Source organism: Oncorhynchus mykiss, chromosome 17 (genome assembly GCF_013265735.2).
Source record: "Oncorhynchus mykiss isolate Arlee chromosome 17, USDA_OmykA_1.1, whole genome shotgun sequence".
In the NCBI taxonomy this organism is placed as follows: domain Eukaryota; kingdom Metazoa; phylum Chordata; class Actinopteri; order Salmoniformes; family Salmonidae; genus Oncorhynchus; species Oncorhynchus mykiss.
The window spans coordinates 75,378,647-75,385,181 of record NC_048581.1 but is presented as its reverse complement, the minus strand read 5'-3'; positions in this window follow the sequence as shown (position 1 = coordinate 75,385,181).

The window sequence follows — 6,535 nt, the reverse complement described above, 5'->3', positions numbered from 1 at the left end:
CCAGAACTTTCTTGAGTTTGTGCTACATCATGCACATTTCTGTTTGAAAAAGCTAGCCTTCGCTTTCCTAACTGCCTGTGTATATTGGTTCCTATCTTCCCTGAAAAGTTGCCTATACCTTAGCTGGCTCGAGAGGTTTCCTTGCCTTGGTTAGCTCGCAGGCTCCCATCCCACATCAGGCCTCAGCCGGATCCTCGGGCTCCCATCCCATGTCATGCCTCACCTGGCTCGTCAGGTTCCCACACCTCAGCGGGATCATCCTGCTCTCTGGCACTCGAGCACTGCCCATCATTACAATCCACTTTTACATGTTTTATTGAACCTTTATTTAACTAGGCAAGTCAGTTGAGAACAAGTTATTTTTTACAATCACGGCCTACCAAAAGGCAAAAGGCCTCCTTTGGGGACGGGGCTGGGATTAAAAATAAATTAAATAAAAAACATATGACAAAACACACATCACAACAAGAGAGAAAACACAACACTACATAAAGAGAGACCTAAGACAACAACATTGCATGGCAGCAACACATGACAGCACAGCATGGTAGAAACACAACATGACAACAACATGGTAGTAACACAACATGGCAGCAGCACAACATGGTAGCAGCACAAGACAGGGTACAAACATTATTGGGAACAGACAACAGCACAAAGGGCAAGAAGGTAGAGACAACAATACATAACGCAAAGCAGACACAACTGTCAGCAAGAGTGTCCATGATTGAGTCTTTGAATGAGGAGATTGAGATAGAACTGTCCAGTTTGAGTATTTGTTGCATCTCGTTCCAGTCGCTAGCTGCAGCAAACTGAAAACACGAGCAACCCAGGGATGTGTGGGGACCTTTAGGGAATGTTTGGGGCTAGCATAACGGGTGTTGTATGTTGAGGATGAGGGCTGCAGTAGATATCTCAGATGGGGGGAGTGAGGCCTAAGAGGGTTTTATATACAAGCATCAACCAGTGGGTCTTGTGATGGATACACAGAGATGACCAGTTTACAGAGGAGTACAGAGTGCAGTGCTGTGTCCTATAAGGAGCATTAGTGGCAAATCTGATGACCGAATGATAAAGTACATCTAGCCGCTCAAGAACACCCTTTCCTGACAATCTATAAATGATGTCTCCGTAATCTAACATGGGTAGGAGGGTCATCTGAATCAGGGTTAGTTTGGCAGCTGGGGTGAAAGACGAGAGATTACGATACAGGAAACCAAGTCTTGATTTAACTTTAGCCTGCAGCTTTCATATGTGCTGAGAGAAGGACAGTGCACCGTCTAGCCATACTCCCAAGTACTTTTATGAGGACTACCTCAAGCTCTAAACACTCAGAGGTAGTAATCACACCTGTGGGGAAAGGGGCATTCTTCTTGCCAAACCACATGACCTTTGTTTTGGAGGCGTTCAGAACAAGGTTAATTAAGGGCACAGAAAACTTGTTGGACACTAAGAAGCTTTGTTGTAGAGCGTTTAACACAAAATCTGGGGAGGGGCCAGCTGAGTATAAAACTGTATTTTTTATTTTATTTTTATTTCACCTTTATTTAACCAGGTAGGCTAGTTGAGAACAAGTTCTCATTTACAACTGCGACCTGGCCAAGATAAAGCATAGCAGTGTGAACAGACAACACAGAGTTACACATGGAGTAAACAATTAACAAGTCAATAACACAGTACAAAAAAAAAAAGAAAAAAAAAGAGAGTCTATATACATTGTGTGCAAAAGGCATGAGGAGGTAGGTGAATAATTACAATTTTGCAGATTAACACTGGAGTGATAAATGATCAGATGGTCATGTACAGGTAGAGATACTGGTGTGCAAAAGAGCAGAAAAGTAAATAAATATAAACAGTATGGGGATGAGGTAGGTAAATTGGGTGGGCTATTTACCGATAGACTATGTACAGCTGCAGCGATCGGTTAGCTGCTCAGATAGCAGATGTTTGAAGTTGGTGAGGGAGATAAAATTCTCCAACTTCAGCGATTTTTGCAATTTGTTCCAGTCACAGGCAGCAGAGAACTGGAACGAAAGGCGGCCAAATGAGGTGTTGGCTTTAGGGATGATCGGTGAGATACACCTGCTGGAGCGTGTGCTACGGGTGGGTGTTGCCATCGTGACCAGTGAACTGAGATAAGGTGGAGCTTTACCTAGCATGGACTTGTAGATGACCTGGAGCCAGTGGGTCTGGCAACGAATATGTAGCGAGGGCCAGTATCATCTGCATATAAATGGATGAGAGAGCTTCCTACTACCTGAGCTATGCTGTTGATGTAAACTCAGAAGAGCATGGGACCTAGGATCGAGCCTTGGGGTACACCATTGGTGACAGGCTGTGGCTGAGACAGCAGATGTTCTGACTTTATACACTTCACTCTTTGAGAGAGGTAGTTAGCAAAACCAGGCCAAAGACCCCTCAGAGACACCAATACTCAGTTGTGGAAAAAGTACCCAATTGTCATACTTGAGTAAAGTATAGATACCTTAATAGAAAGTTACTCAAGTAAAAGTGAAAGTCACCCAATAAAGTACTACTCACGTAAAGTCTAAAAGTACTTGGTTTTAAATATACTTAAGTATCAAAAGTACATTTAATTGCTCAAATATACTTAAGTATCAAAAGTAAAAGTATAAATAATTTCAAAATCCTTATATTAAGCAAACCAGACGGCACCATTTTCTTGTTTTTAAAATGTATGGATAGCCAACACTCCAACAAAACATGCATTTGTGTATGTGAGTCCACCAGAACATAAGGCAATAGGGATGACCACGTGTTCTCTTGATAGGTCTGTGAATTTTACAATTTTCCTGTTCTGCTAATCATTCAAAATGTAACGAGTAATTTGGGTGTAAAAAGTACAATATTTTTTTTAGGAATGTAGTGAATAAAAATTAAAAGTTGTCAAAATTATAAATAGTATAGACCAGATACCCCCAAAAAACTACTTAAGTAGTATTTTAAAGTATTTTTACTTAAGTACTTTATACTACTGCCAATACTCCTTAGCCGGCCCACAAGAATGGAATGGTCTACAGCAGGGGTGTCAAAGTCAAATGGACGGAGGGCCAAATAAAAAAATCAGCTACAAGACGAGGGCCGGACTGTTCGAATGTTCATTGAAAAATTTTTAAATGACGCATATAGTCTAGTGAACCTAATTGAACCTACTGAAAACCTAACAAATATATTACAATATGATCAGATAAATAAAGCAATATTTTCTTATGGCTCTGTCAGTAATCTTTAATTTTCAACAGACACAAAAGACAAATTTCCTTTATATAAATATCCCCATAACATGAACATTAAATGAAAGAAACCGGTATTCAAGGCACCATCAGTAGACTATATTTTCTATTTTAGCAAAAGTGGGCTAAATTTACTTCAAAGAAAAAACAATAATAGCAATTTTCTATCATCCACTCAACTGAAATATTTTTAAAATATAATTGGATTGAAATACAAAAAAATAAAGTGCAAAAATCTATTAATCAAAAACAACACTTTGTTTAAGGAGAAGTAACATGCAGTGAAAACAAATATTAAATTTTAACTTTTAAACTTGAACTGAGTAAAAACTCTAAATATGTGATTGCACAGTAATGTTCACTTGTTTGAGGTTGAGGGTGATACTTGGTGGTGTCCCATCTTTTCCACAAGTTCATCAATGTTCGGGGTAAGGCTCTGAGCTGAAGAAATCCTCAGAATTGAGTGGAGGTGTTCAGCAGTAAGTCGACTTCTGTGTGATGTTTTGTTCAGGTTCATCAAAGAAAACAGTTGTTCACACAGGTATGTGCTGCCAAACATAGACAACGTTTGAGCAGCCTGGATGCGCAGCTGGGGCATTGTGCCGGGGAGGAAACGGGCGAACTCCGCAGCACCCACTGCCGCATATTTTGCCCTCAGTGCATCATTGCATTGGAGGTCAATCAACTCCATTTGGAGGTTTGGTGGTGAGCTTTCCACGTCAACAGCAAATGGGTTACCGAGCAGTTCCAACCTGCTTTTTTGTGCTTCAAAGTCAGCAAATCGGCGTCGAAAGTCAGCGGCAAGCATACCTATTTTATCAGCCAACTGTGTGCTCGGGAACGCACTGGTAGAGAGCTTCTCTTTCATGGTCTGGCAGCTGGGAAAGTGGCTCAAATTTTCTTTCCGCATCTGCGTCTCCCACAGAGTCAGTTTGGTTTTAAATGCCTTCACTGTACTGTACATATCAGAGATGACACGATCCCGACCCTGCAGCTGCAAGTTTATTGCATTCAGATGACTCGTAATGTCACACAGAAAAGCCATTTCACACAGAAACATTTCGTCTCGGAGTTGTGTTGTGTCTTTCCCTTTGCTGTCCAAGAACAGACAAATCTCCTCACGAAGCTCGAAACATCTTTGAAGCACCTTTCCCTGGTTTAGCCATCGCACCTCTGTGTGATAAGGCAAATCACCATGCTCCGTTTCTAACTCCGTCAGAAATGCCTTGAACTGGCGGTGATTCAAACCTTTGGCTCTGATAAAGTTAACTGTGCGCGTGATGATGCTCATTACATGCTCCATTTTCAAGGCTTTACCGCACAACGCTTCCTGGTGTATGATACAATGATAAGCTGTCAGCTCACCTGTCGCGTTTTCCTCTTGCATCTTTTCCCGTATCTTCGCCACCAGTCCGCTCCTGTGTCCACACATCGCAGGTGCTCCGTCGGTTGTCAAACCCACGAGTTTTTCCCAAGGCAGCTCCATCTCATTTACACATCTTGACACCTCTTCATACAAATCATGCCCCGTAGTTGTGCCATGCATAGGACGTAAAGCCAAAAACTCCTCTGTCACGCTTAGGTTGGAGTCCACTCCGCGGATGAAAATTGACAACTGGGCAATGTCAGAAATGTCGGTGCTCTCATCCACAGCCAAGGAATATGCAATAAAATCTTTTCCCTTTTTCACAAGCTGCTCTTTTAGATTGATGGACAACTGGTCTACTCTCTCGGCAATGGTGTTTCTGCTCAGACTCACATTTAAAAAGAGTTGCCTTTTTTCTGGGCAAACTTCGTCACAAACTTTAATCATGCAGTTTTTGATGAAATCCCCCTCCGTAAATGGCCGGGCTGATTTAGCGATCTCTTCTGCCAAAATAAAACTGGCCTTTTGTAGCCTTTGTTCCATGTCCATATTCTTGTTTTTGTCCGCGTGTTTCGTTTCATAATGTCGTCTCAGATTATACTCTTTCAGTACCGCCACACTTTCTCCACACAGAAGACACACAGGTTTTCCAGCTACCTTCGTGAACATATACTCCGACTCCCACCTTGTTTGAAACCCCCGGTTCTCAGTATCCACCTTCCGTTTTGCCATTTTTGATGGGTATCTGAAAGTTAATTTTACTGTGATGCTGACGACTGCTGTGCCAATAAATATTGAAATGAAGCAGCCTACTGCTCGGTGCGTCACCTTTGCATTGTGGGAAATGTAGTATTGGTGCGTGTAAAAGATCTGCGGGCTGCCGGCTTGCTGCGGGCCGGTTCTAATAATAAATCAAGATCATCCCAGGGGCCGTAAAAAACCTTCTTGCGGGCCGGATGTGGCCCGCGGGCCTTGACTCTGACATATGTGGTCTACAGTATCAAAAGCTTTGGCCAAGTCAAAAATAGCTGCACAACATTGCTCAGAATTAAGGGCAAAGGTGACATCATTGAGGACATTTAAGGTTGCAGTGACATCCATAACCTGAGCGGAAACCAGATTGCATACCAGAGAGAACTACAGACATCAAGAAAGCCAATCAGTTGATTATTGACACGTTTTTCCAACACTTTTGAGAAACAGGGCAAAATAGAAATATTCCTATAACATCATATGTTGTGAAATGTATCTTACTGAGAGTATTTCTGTATTTTGGAAGTTACATATCTTGAAAACTAGATTTTTGGGGTGGAATTTTCCTTTATTGAATCATGCAGGGTGACATCCAATGCTTGCAATCCATCCCAGTCCCACAGGCAAGCAATGCCCATGATGTCACGCCCTGACCATAGAGAGCCATTGTTTCTCTATGGTGTAGTAGGTCAGGGCGTGACTAGGGGGTGTTCTGTATATTCTGTCTATGTTGTGTTCTAGTTTCTTTTTCTATGTTGGTGTTTTGTATGATTCCCAATTAGAGGCAGCTGGTAATTGTTGTCTCAAATTGGAGATCATATTTATGTAGTTATTTTTCCCACCTGTATTTGTGGGATCTTGTTTATGTGTAGTTGCCTGTTAGCACTCCATTGTCGTCACGTTTCGTTCATTCTTTATTGTTTTTGTGTGTTTCAGTTATTAAACATGTGGAAACCATATCACGCTGCACCTTGGTCCGATAATTCTTACGACGAACGTGACACCTGAGCAGGTTCTTCACTCTCCCTTTGGAATGCAGTATATTCTGCAGAACACTAAAAACAACGTCATACACCACTTAGATGTCAACAGCATCATTAAATCACCTCCCGGCAAGATTTTATCCCAAATATTATAGTTCAGGCCCATTTAAAAACAGAAA